This window comes from Tauraco erythrolophus, chromosome 17 (genome assembly GCF_009769465.1).
Source record: "Tauraco erythrolophus isolate bTauEry1 chromosome 17, bTauEry1.pri, whole genome shotgun sequence".
In the NCBI taxonomy this organism is placed as follows: domain Eukaryota; kingdom Metazoa; phylum Chordata; class Aves; order Musophagiformes; family Musophagidae; genus Tauraco; species Tauraco erythrolophus.
The window spans coordinates 2,181,928-2,194,362 of NC_141481.1; positions in this window are offsets into that span (position 1 = coordinate 2,181,928).

Sequence of the window (12,435 nt, forward strand, 5' to 3'; positions counted from 1 at the left end):
AAAGTACTGGAGCTAGTGGTGTACGGAGAACTTCATGAGAACAGTCAAGGCAACAAACAGTCTCATGAGATTTAAGGGCTTTGTCCCCAGCAGTTGCATTTCTGTGAATTTTTTGTATGTTTGTTTTGTTTTTTCATTATCGTGGATATGTTAAACTTGAAGAAATAATTTTGTGTGTTTGAGATTTCTACTGTCTTTCGTGTCAAGATCAATAAGCCAATAGATTCCAGCATCTTTGGTTAAGGAACCAATATAATACTTGCCTATCTCTAGTGGAGTAGCACAATGAGCTTAAAGTAAATGATGAAATTGATTATTTCACAACAATTAAAGTGGCTAGAGTCAATTTCGGAAATACGTAGATGCACTTCATCAGTGACCTTGCAGTATTATGTGATTTTATGAACATTCATTACACTGTTTCTGAAGCACAGACCTGCATCTTGCTAGAGGCCTTAAATAGCATAAGGGGAAAAAAAAGTAAAGATTATTGTACTTTTCCTGGTGCTATACAAGTAAATCATATTAATTACAAGATAGAAAAGGGAGAAATCCTGAACAGGAAATGAGATTCCCTGAAAATGGCAGGGGTAGCGATCCATGGTGGTTCTATGGAGCAGCATGAGGAATTCCTGGAAACGCAGAGGGATTTGGAGGGGCAGGGGGATTCCTACAAAACTGAGGGAAATCCTAGGATTCTTCCTGCTGGGAAGAAGCTGTTTCTTTTCAGATTTTTCTGTGTCTAGTTACAAATCCTGCCTCTTCCTCGCTCTTCCCCTCTAAAGTGAAGATTATGCAGTGTTTTTTGTAGGACAAAGTATAAATTATTGATTAATGTGCTGACTGTTACCCGGACAGTTACACCAGACTGACCAGCCAAGCACAATGTGATGTGCGTAGCTAAAAGAAAGCAACGGAAGGAGACAAAAAGTCTTTGGAGGTTCAAGTCAGGTAGTCAAATTTGAAAATGAGCTACTTCTTGCTGCCAGGCTGTCACATGCTTTGGCATGTGACATAGGTCCAAAGGCTTGTATTTTCTTATAGACTTTGTCCTGGTTTTGGTTCACTCATCCTGACCCAAACTTTCTGTGTTCTCCTGTGCATCTGTGCTGAAAGTTGGTTTATTAACAGGGTAAAGGTTCATCCTGAAAAATACTGCCTCTTCAGGCTGGCAGCAGGGTGCAGCCAGATGTGTTGGTACCGCGTGTTGCCTCAGAGAGGCTTTCTTCCAGCAGATGGCACGTGGAGTTTCTTTTAACAATGCCAGCACCCAAATGGAGTAACCTATTATCTGCATACGTGTGTGTTTACAGATTGCTTGCCTCAGCCAGTCCCAGTAGTGTCAGGAAGAGGAGATGTGAAAGAACACCCCTAGCTTTTTCAGCCAGGTGAGTGTATTCTCTAATCTCCTGCTTCCTTTGTATGAGGGATTTTCATTTGTAATAGAGGTAGTGACAGCAACTTGTACTCTATACAAATTCTCTTTATTTGATGGATTTTGTTATCTGCAGTTTTGTATAACTAATAATGATTCCGAGAGAACACGAGTCTTGTTCTATGTTTATACCCCTAGGACTTGAGCTGATCAGGCAATGAAAACAATACGCTAGCACCAACTATAAAGACAATAAGTTCTTTGGAAAAGGAATGAGAGGAGTTTATTGTGGGAATATATGAACCAAAAATGTCTTTCCAGTCTTTGAGTGCAGTTTGGTGCTAGCACAAGTGACTATACCATGTAATCCCTTGGGAGCTTGTCAAGTGGGCCATTTCTTAAGAAACGCTGTTTTTTCCCTTTGAATACTGGGTGTATTTGATAGTGGATTAGAGAGTGATGAGTAAGATGTTATTCAATTATAATTAAAAAATAACATTAACTCCTACCTGAAAGATGAGGAAAAATACATATAATGAGTTAGGTGAGAAAGTTAACAGTGAGTTGGACAGAAGATACCATGAGAAAAGTAGAGTTTACTGTTCTGTAATGGCCCAAATCGATTCCTACGATGGGATATCAGTAGTAGGTTTACATTGTAGATTGATCAGAAAGGGCACCAAGAAATTATGTGCTCTATTTTCCTCTCAAGCAGAATCATACTCACCTGAGAATCCTGATGGTTGTCTCACTTCTTAGTAAAGCCTCTCACGATAGAGACCTTGTGTTTCTCCCAGTAATCTGTTCTAGTGCTTCAGTATCCTTTTGGCTACAAAGGTGTTCTTAACGGCTAAACCGCCACCTTTCTTGTAATTTTGGACCATTAAATCTTTCTTTTTGTAATAAACTGTGACAAATCTAAGAGTTCTACCCAGGATAAGTGGAAATAAAGAGGTATAGATGGCCCATCCTTGAGCGATGCACGCAGGGACATGCAGGGTCCTGTAACACCATCTGCCAATTGGTGATGTTTGCAGCAAAGGGAACAGCTTTGACAGCTCAGAGCCTGCAGAGCTCCTGCCTTGCTTGTGTCCTGTTCAGCTCTCCTGTCTAGTGGCCTCCAGCTACCTGCTCTGCCAGGATATCTGCCCCAGGATACTCCTTGGAGCCTTCAATGGAGGTACTTGAGGGCTGAGCAAGGTGTGACAGCTCCTTTTGCTTATGACTGAGTGTGCGTCTGTTGTGGATCCAGTGCAAGAGCTCTCCTGTGAAGTCATCTGAAAGGGGAGAGGATGCCTGCATGTTGGTCACAGGAGAGAGGAGGGAGGTATACATTTCAGAAGCTTCTTTTGGCCTTTTGCAAGCCAGGTCTTACAGCTTGAAGAAAACCAAGACCATGAATGAGACCTGGGATTCTGGGCGGTGCAAGCCAAGGCAAGATTCCTCATGCTCGCAATAGCTTCTGTTGCAGAGGAGATACATAATAATATTTATTATCGTGTGGGAGTTTCAAGGATAGTTTTGTGTCTGGAAATACCACATTGTTGTAGATGAACTAAGCAGTGATAAGAAGGGGTTGTTACTGCTTATAAACTATTGTGAAAGCTCAGTATGGGTGGGCAGTCCCACTCCCACACGATAGAGTTGATGGGTTGCTGATGCCTTCAGAGAGGATTGAATCCTGGCTATAAACTTATTGATGCATCAGCTCTGCCTCTGACTCGATCTCATCTGAATTCTGGACTGTTTCAGTAGGGACATACACGGTGTTGGGAAGGAAGATTCATGTGCCCTCTGCGTGTCACTGCCACGTGTGTTGCATCTGTCTGCTTTGATCCACTACTGTCTACAAGAAAAAGGTGTTTGTTCGAGGTCAGACTTAAGTATTAGTAAAGATTTCGATTTTAAACCTGGAGCTTGACATCAACACGAGGTTTAATTTGAGTTTCTAATCTGAGTTAAAGCCCAAATGACTTTCTGTGTTGCTGTGTTTGCTAAATTAAATATGTCCCAAGTGGCTGCAGGTAAATATTAGGAATTAATGAAAGCAGAGCTGGACTTTGTGAATCCGTAGTAGTGGAGACCCAGATTCCCATCACAATTAGTACATAGCCACGGCCGGCAGAGCTGACTGCAGCAGAGCAGTCCAAGAGAAGGGCTGGCAGCTCCTTTTTCTCCAGGAAATCAGCTGCTCGTGCCAGCCACAGCATTTTGGTTTCTCTTCCTTGCTCTCCCTGCCAGATGCGATAGGCAGCCAATGTGGGCCATCTCCGTTCTGACGGAGTGTGCCGTGACAGCGGTCGCAGGTCGGGTCCGTCGGTAGCGGTGCGCTCGGTCCATCAGCACGGTTCCAGCAGGCTCTGTCCATCCTTGGGAGGAGACAGTCCCTGCCGTCAGCCCGGCCAGTCCTCAGCCCCTCCGCCCCCCGGGCCGTGGCCCGCTCCGCGGGGATGCTCCCGGGGCGCCGGGCCCCGCCTCCCCGCGCCGCCGGGGCGAGCCCGAGCCGCGCGCCCCCATTGGCCGCGCTGGGCGCGGGGCTGCCGGCGGCGGCGCGGATTGGCTGCGGCGCGCGTGAGCCGGGCGGAGAGCGGCGGCGGAGCCGCGCAGGCAGCGGGCGGCGAGCGCGGGGGCTGCGGCGGAGCCGGCCCAGCCCAGCCCAGCCCGGCGCCACGGAGCGCGGCCGCCGGAGGAGACGCAGCCCCGCACCTTCCGGTGAGCGGCGGACCCGCGCGGGGCCGGCGGCCGCACGCTGGCCGCTCGGCGCGGGGGGCCTGCGTGAGCCCCCCGGCACTGCCCTCACGGCGACCCGCTCCGGCCTGACGAGCGGGGCTCCCGCGCGCGCTGCCGGGCCGCTGCAGCCCTGCGGGGCCGCCCGCTCACCGCCTCCATCGCCGCAGGCCGGGGGTGCGGGGCAGCCGAGCGCCGCCCTGCCGCTCGGCGTGCGGTGGGGAAGGACAGCAGGCTGCCCTCGCCCGCCCTGCCCGCGGCGAGAGGCTGCAGGATGTCCTTCCAGCGCCGTCCCCGCCGGGGCTTCCTGGGGGATCCGGCCGCGGCCGTGCGTGCTGAGCGGCAGCGCCGCAGGGGGCTGTGGTGCTCCCGCCTGCCTTCGGGGGATGGTGACATCCTCGGGGAGTCTTGGTTTTTTTTTTGGTCAGACCTGAGCGTGGTCTTGGACCCCGCAGGTGCCAGGCAGGGCGCAGCCGGCAGCCGTTCCCCTTGGGCTCGGGGGGCCATCCTGAACAGGAGGATTTGTTGTTACCCGCCGGTTTCGCCGCATTCGGAGGCGGTGTGTGTAACGTTACCCCCGTGCCACCGCGCTCTCCGTAGGGCTCGTGTCCGGCGGGCGGGACACGGACCCGCGGAAAGGAGAGGAGAAAAGGGAACGCGAGGGCACGGGACGCCTGAGAAAATACATGCATACTGTGGGGGAAACACGATTGGCTTTGCATATAGCTCTCCCTTTCTTAATATGTTGCAGCCGGCCGAGTGGGAATCTTCAGTGCTGGTGTTTACGGAGGCCTGCTGCTGCACTTACAGCTGCGATTCACCAGTTCTTTTCAATTTCCTGACCTCCAGCTAATGTTTGTGATGCAAAACCTGAGCCGCTACATCAGGCTTTGCCTTGGGACCTCCCAGACTTCCCTTACCTTCATTTGTGTTTTAAAGTACTGTGTGGCTGTTTAGCCAGAGCTTTGCCTTTGTCTAGCTTAGCTTTTGCCTCTGTGATTCTCCTTTTCCGTTTATAAAATATAGTGAAGGCAGTGATAGGCAAAGAAACTGAACTATTGTGAGAGATTTCCAAGTAATTTTGTAATCAGTAATGAATGTTCAAGCTTACAAAAACTGGATTTTGCCCTACAGTTCAAAGGCATGGCTCATGGGTGTGGGGTCTTAAAAGAGTCTTTGTTCCTATAAATCGAGGCAAGGAATTCAGTAAAGGATGAAAGCCAGCTGGTTAAAAGGAGAGCACTAGTAGGGTTACCTTCTAGAAGCTCTACAGAAAGGAAATTACCTATTGAATCCTATCGTATTCTGATTATTGTATTATAAATTGAATTAAGGACGTTATTTGCACCTCTTATTGCCTTTTTTTTTTTTTTTTTACTGTAATTGGTCTTTCTGTGTGTACTTCAGTAGTGTGAGTGTTGGGCAAATTGTGTCTGGGGTCAGTTTGTCTTCTCTGACTGGAGTTACATTTGCAGACTTGGAGGTCAGTGATTTAAATGCCGGATGATAGCTCACAGTACTAAAGCACAGCATATGCAAGGAAGGATAATATCTGGATGTTATAGTGTTGTACTGTGGTGTACTTCTTGGACTATCTGGGGTGCAAAAGACTGTGATGCAGATATCATCAGATAATGGAGACCCGAGTCTGTAAGTGTGTGGTGTTATTAGATAAGCTGACCATTTGTAAAACGCGTGGGGGAAAAAGGCAACAGAACTGCTTTCTCCAAAGCCCAGCCCTTTAGCCTTCTGCGGAATAACAGGCTTAGAGGTATACTGTACGGTGAGGTGCCTTGTCCATTCAGATACAAAGTAAACTGAAAAAAGTGGGTAAAATTGGATATTTATGCTCAGGAGGCAGTAAGCAAGCACAGCATGCAAATAAAGACCAAGCAAATCAGTAGGCGTCCTGCTGGCAGCTGTGCTGTCATTGGAAAATGTCCTGATCTGGAGTCTTTCAGAAGCAGAAGGGAATTAGGATGCTCACAGGCCATGCGTATATACATCCATACCAGCTCTTGCTGCACCTGCCAGTGGCTTAGAGGTCTCCAGGTGGTTCCCCTGGCCCTGTCTGGTTCGTATGGTGCTCAACAGTGAAGCTTCAGAACAGCTTGTACGATGCCTGGTATACCCTGTAGCTGTATTAATCAGCAGTCTAGCAGGAGCTGCCTGTGCGTTGAGGTCCAACTGCACAGATCTCAGCCCTGCCGCGTCTGCTGACAGGGATGGCTCCTGCCCTCAGAGGTGTAACTTCGACTGCAGAGTGTTCCTCCTGGTTTGCGCTCTGATCACTGGGCCTGAAGTAAAGCAGCTCGAGTTACCTCATGATGTATGCATGCCTCTACTACTGCTTAACTCCTGCTTTCAGGGGTTGTAATGTCAGGCTTCACGGAATTGGCAAGATGCTGCAGCTGATCTAGGACAAATTGCATCTGGTTCTTGGCTTCCCGGCTCTGTTTTATGACTTCTAGGATTGACAGTCCTTTCCAGAAACACCTTTTAAAAGTTTTAGCTGTTTTAAGTACAAATTAGGATTCCTCTCCTTTCTTAGCCTAATGAAAGCAGCTTATGGAAACGTCTCAGAAAAAAAGGGCTCTTTAGCAGCAGTACATGTATGTACTGCATGGATGGTATAGCATTCATTGTTTTTTTTTTTAAAAAAAACCAACCCTATTGTATCTTAAAACCTTACTATATTGGCTGTATACCAGAAACTTTTAATCAAATGATGACTCTGAACTTGGATGAATCTTCTTTGCTCATGGCTTTGCCTTTGCAAGAGTGAGCAGGGAGAAGGCAGACATATGTCTTGATGGGGTAATTCTCAGATTTCATGTAAGGCATTTCTCTTCTTTTTTCAAAGACTATTTGATTCCTTCTTGTGTGTTGCAAATTGTCAATCTGTGTGCACCATTTTTGTTCCAGTGGGCTTTTCCAGCAGTGCCTACTCTTCTTTTACAGTTCTTTATAAGCTGTTAAGAGTTTTTCAGACATAACGATAAGTCTGAATCAAATAGTGAGGTATCTTATCCTCTTTGAAAGAGTAAGTAACAGAAAAGAGCTGAATTCCATCAGGAGAGCAGCTAGTAGTGACGTGTAGGAAGCTGTGAAAGCACAGGTAAGTAATGCAGAAATGACACATCAGGAGCACTGCAGCTTAAAGACCACGAATACGCTACGCAGATAATTATCAATGTGGGCCTATCACTTCTGGAAGGATGGATATGCTTTAAAACTTACATAACAGATTTATCTTTCAGGAGGCTGAAACACTCTATTCTTTTTCCGGACTGATCTGCTTTCAAACTAATTTTCTTTATGGACAGAAGAGGTTGCCTTAGGGGTTGGAGCTGCTACCAAATTAAACTAGATAATTCTACCAGTCACTGCTCTGTGGCTTGAAAACCATACATCTCTGTTCTATGTTTGCTTCTGAATTTTGTGATCTGTTTTATCAGATCACAGTCCTGTTTCCTGAAATGACAGCTATGGGCCAGGAAAACAGAGGAAGTGATATTTTGTTAACCATATGGTGTTTGTGCAAAAATAACAGTATTCTGGGGTTTTTCCAAAGCACACAAAGTGTATAAAACAGAGAAAGTAGTCCTAAAATGTTTCTGTGGCTTTCAGTCTCTCTTCTGATTTATGGGAGTAGGTTCTGTACTGTGTCCTTGTATTAGATTGTTTGTCTTCCCTTTCGCAAAATATTTTACTGTTTATTTCCCGTCTCTTAGTTAAGCAGATCCTAGAAATTAGCAGAAGAATCAGGTAGGAAGCTTAGCTATGTGTTGCAGTTCTTGGTTATGTGGAAGAAGGTTGTCTCTCTTGCTGTCTAGTGGAGGTGTGTCTATTTGCAGAGAGAACATTTTCAGAGAGTATTATTTTCTTTTGAAAAGAAATCCCACTTTTTGCAGCATGAAGTTTATGTTCTTCCATCCTAGTTTGTGGATTTGGAGTATTATTGCGTTTTGTGTGTGGCAGCTTCTGCAGCTTCTTCAGTTGTAAATTCTGCTGAGGAAATGAATACATGTTCCAGCTTGGGCTGGATAGTCATTTAATTATTTTACTGCACCAGCTAGCAGCTGGTCTCACTAGCTGCCTTTGTGAAGGTATATTGCAGTCGTTTCTGAAAGCGTGACACCTGCAGTGTCAAGGACACTGGTCCGCCCTAGTGATGAACTTACTTTTTAAAAAATGATAAAGCTGCACTGTGCTGGTTGATGTGAGAGAGCACTAAAACCACCCAACTAAAAACACTGCCTTTAGTAAGCAAACGCTGCCAGCTCGAAGAACAGAGCTGGGAATGGGAACTTAGTTACTCGAACTGAAGTGATTCCCCTTTCTATTGTCTACTGCAATTATTTTGGTGACTCACTCAGTTTTAATGCAGGAAAAAAGCATTTGTGTAGATGAGTGCTTATATTGTACTGTATCAAACTCTTATTTTGGCCTCTGGCTGAGAGGCAGTGCACTGCATAGCTCTTTTGTGGCAAGGTGTAAGGCAATAAAGCTTCGGACTTGGTGAGTTTCCCGCTTAGATTTTATGATTTCACTGAAATACAGCTTGGCACTGGCAGGGAGCTGAGCTCTCTAAGAAGTGTTTATCTTCTTGTGACTCTTGTGAAACTGAGTAGTTTAAAAATTAAAATCTAATTCTGATGGTGTTTCTCAGGGCAGTTTAGAGTGATGCAGTTTGCTGAAAATTTTATGTAAAAAGGCAGTATGTCTCAAGTACACTCCAGGTGACAGGACAAAGGGCCAAACTACTGTTTTAGCTGTACAGCTGTAATTCTGAGAGCAAAACAACTTCTAAACCTGTCTGCAGTTTTCCTTATCTTAAACACTTAAAAATATTCCTTCTTCCAGATGGAATTTTCCTTGCCATCCCCAAGCAAAGTTCAGTTTTAGTTTTACAAGTGCAAATACATTGCTTTACAACTGCTGTACCCATATATAATTTTATTTTATGTGGGAACCTTTTAACAGTGTCCTTGAAATGCCTGGAGTTTGAAACCTGGCATAGTTCAAGTACTTTTTTTTTTTTAAATTTATTTTTTAATTTTTAAAATACATTCCTAGCTAGATCTGTGGCAGGAAATTGGCTGGATAACACCAGAGAGACCAAGTGATTACTCTTGGAGCAATTCTTACCTGCCACCTGCTGAAATACACCAGTAGAATTTAGCCTTGGCCTGTTTGGGATACGGCAACGTGCCCTTTCCCAGCCCGGCCCAGCAGGTGTGGGCAGCTGCTGGAAGCCCCTGCACGAGGGCGATGGTACTGGGAGCAGCACATCCCTGGAGTGTGGTCTTCCCGAGTGGAAAGCTGCTCCTTAGCCACAGGAGGAGATGGCTGTCGTGGAAGAAACCTGCGTGTGCTTCTTTCGGTTCATAGCGCGTTCATGTTTTATGCTGACTTCTTTATGACACTTTTTGCTGGATCAGCTGAGAGATCTGGGTTCAGGGTCCCGTGTCCAAGTCTGCTCTCCGTTCCCTGCTGACAGTGCTGCATTCGCAGCTGTCGGCCGTGCTCGTGAGCGTGGATCCTGGCGCCAGGGTGTGTGCCTCTTTCTCACGTTGCCTTTCATCTCTTCTGCCGTCCACGTGCAGTGAGCACCAGGTTTCTGTCCTGAAGCCTTTCAGCCTGCCCACAGTGACATACTCTCCATTTCTCCTGGTCTTCCCACGTAGCTTTCCAGCCCTTGTGTTTACTGTGTCGCAGATCTGTTTTAAGGAACTCCGTCCTACCTATCAGCTCTAAAAACAAATGCTTTTGGCTAGAAGACCTTTATAGCTCTGTGGGAGGTATAGCAGAATGTACGCTGGCCTGTTGGATAAAAGAGCTGCTGGTGTGCAAAGGGAAGCTGGAAGGATGGACAGAGTAAATTGAAAGAAAATGTGAGGAGAGGCACTGTCGTGCCAGCCATCTGAGCGGGCATGTCAGCCTGGAGCACACAGGTTACTGGGGCTGGTTGGATGGCTAGAAAGCACTGTGACATATTTATGGATGTGGAAGAGAGTGGATTTCCAGCATAACGTTTTCTTTCTAGTTGTTTGTTGAGAGGGAGAATTGAGGACTTGTTTTTTTGTTTTTCCTCCCCTTATAACCTTGGTTTCTTCACTGGGTTCTTTCTCACAGGACAAAACAGTGGGTGTTGGAAGAAGATGTAAATTAGTGATGATGTTTCATGATATCCTATTTCTGATGTTCGGCTCAATTTTTAAGTATCCAGCTTCCATTTGTAAGCCTCATACCAGGCAAAGCACAAGGCAGCAAGCTTTTCATGGAAATCTGTATGCTAGTGCTGGATGATTTCATGCTAGCTTGTAATCTTGGTATTAAATCACCCCTTCCTCTTCCTCTTCCCTACCCAGCCAATGAACAACCCTACAGGCTTCCTTGCAAGAGATGTCATCTCTTGCCCTCCAACGCTTTTCCTTTCTGAATGAAGCAATGCAAGACTGTAGGCTAGCAAAAGCTACTGAGGAAAACGGGAGGGAAAAAGTGTGTTGCAGGGAAAGGAAAGAATAATATCCCTCATTTGTATTTGTATAGCATCAAGCTCCATCTTGATTAAAGACTTCGAACATCACAACAGCGTGCCAATTCTGGCTTCCTCTTTTAGCAGAGGGTAGAGTGTGCAGAGGTTCTTGGCAGCATCCCTTGGCATTAAACACAACTGAAATCAACTCGTATGTTGCGAATTGATCTGGAAATAATACAAAAATGTGAATAAGCAATGTAAATAACATAAAAATTCAGTATTCTAAATAAGCTTGGTGTAACTTATTAGCAATCATATTTTTTGTTTGTGTTATGTTTCCTCCAAATCTATCTGTCAGGCTTTCTTCATGTTGGGTGCCAAATAACAGGAACCAGCCATCCTGCTCTTCCTGGTCACCTCTCTTTCCGCATCTGCATGAATGACGGATTTTTTGCCAGGTGCTTGCTCAGTACTACTGTCGCGATGTGCACCAAAAAAAATTAGGACACTGGAAGTAGGATGGAGGGAGTAAGTTTGCACTGAAGCATTTTAAACAGCTCACTGTATAAATCCGATGAGATAAATGATTGCCTTAGTGGGAATTAGAGAATGTGGCAGGTTAAAAAGCTGTTTAGAAACCAAAACAAACTGCTGTGGTGTGAGAGGACAGATTTCAGGCATAAGATGCTTCCTGGCAGCAGGCCAGAGCGTAACCCGACCATGCAGTGCTGAGGGCAGGCTGGAGGCCACGACCTGGATCCTTACGGGTTTCCTCATTTCGGGCGAAGCACGCCGCTAAGCGTACTGACGGTGACGGTCCCCAGATGACAGGCATGGAAGGATGTGGTTTACCTCTATGGACCATCCTGCCATCCGCCTTGGTGTTCTCTCCTCCCGGCTCCAGTATAAAACAAGCCTTGTTTTTTGCTCCACAGCTATTGCTGCAATGCAGCTTCCTGGAGAGGGAAATAGGATTACACAGTTGGAGTGTGCTGATGGAGGCAGGAAAGCAGAGGATAAGCTTGGCTCAGATGAACTCCATGCTTCTTGTTTGCAGCGCAGTTTTACCAGGTAATGGAGCTATGGGGGTGAAAATCTTCAGTTTGTTCCATGGTTTGGACAGCTGGTATTGTAAGGGGCTGCTGTAACTGCTGTAACGTGATGCTTCTGTCTTGGCTGTTGTAAAAAGCAGCTGATGAAAAACATAGAAAGGCCCAGCTTGTGTTACCGAGAGAGGGTGTAGATGGAGATAATGGAGATAAAGACAAGCAGTGCTAGGGGCTGGATTCATGATGTTGTGGAGTCTTTGACTGGGAAGAACTTTTGTGATCCCAGCAACCATCTGTGCATTGCAGTAACTATATCTAACAAATCTTGTGCTTTTTTTCTTCCAATTATGAAATCTAAAATGCCAGTTCTTTTACAAGTGCCTTTTAGCAGTAGATCAGTGACTACTTGCTTAAATTTTCATCAGTAATCTTTATTTTTACTTGGCCAAGAAGGTGATTGGAAGATACCTCTTCTGATGCAACCTGTAAGATTCCTGATGTTAATTTATTCAGAAAAGTTGGACCTTTACGTGATTGTGAATGAGTTCGGAGTTCATTCTTTTGCTTCTCTGTAGATTTTGGTGTAGCGGGACTTTGGTCAAAATGATAGGACTGATGATGAACATGAATTCATGGGTAGATGATGTTTCACCCGTGAGTCGAGTGTGGTAGCAACTCTGATTGGACCTCTTGTTCCTCACACTGCTTGATTGTTTCCTTTCACTGGTGTACCTCATTTTCTTTGAGCTGAACTCATGATTACACTGACGCTGCGAAGGGTTTGGTGATGTCTCTTCTCC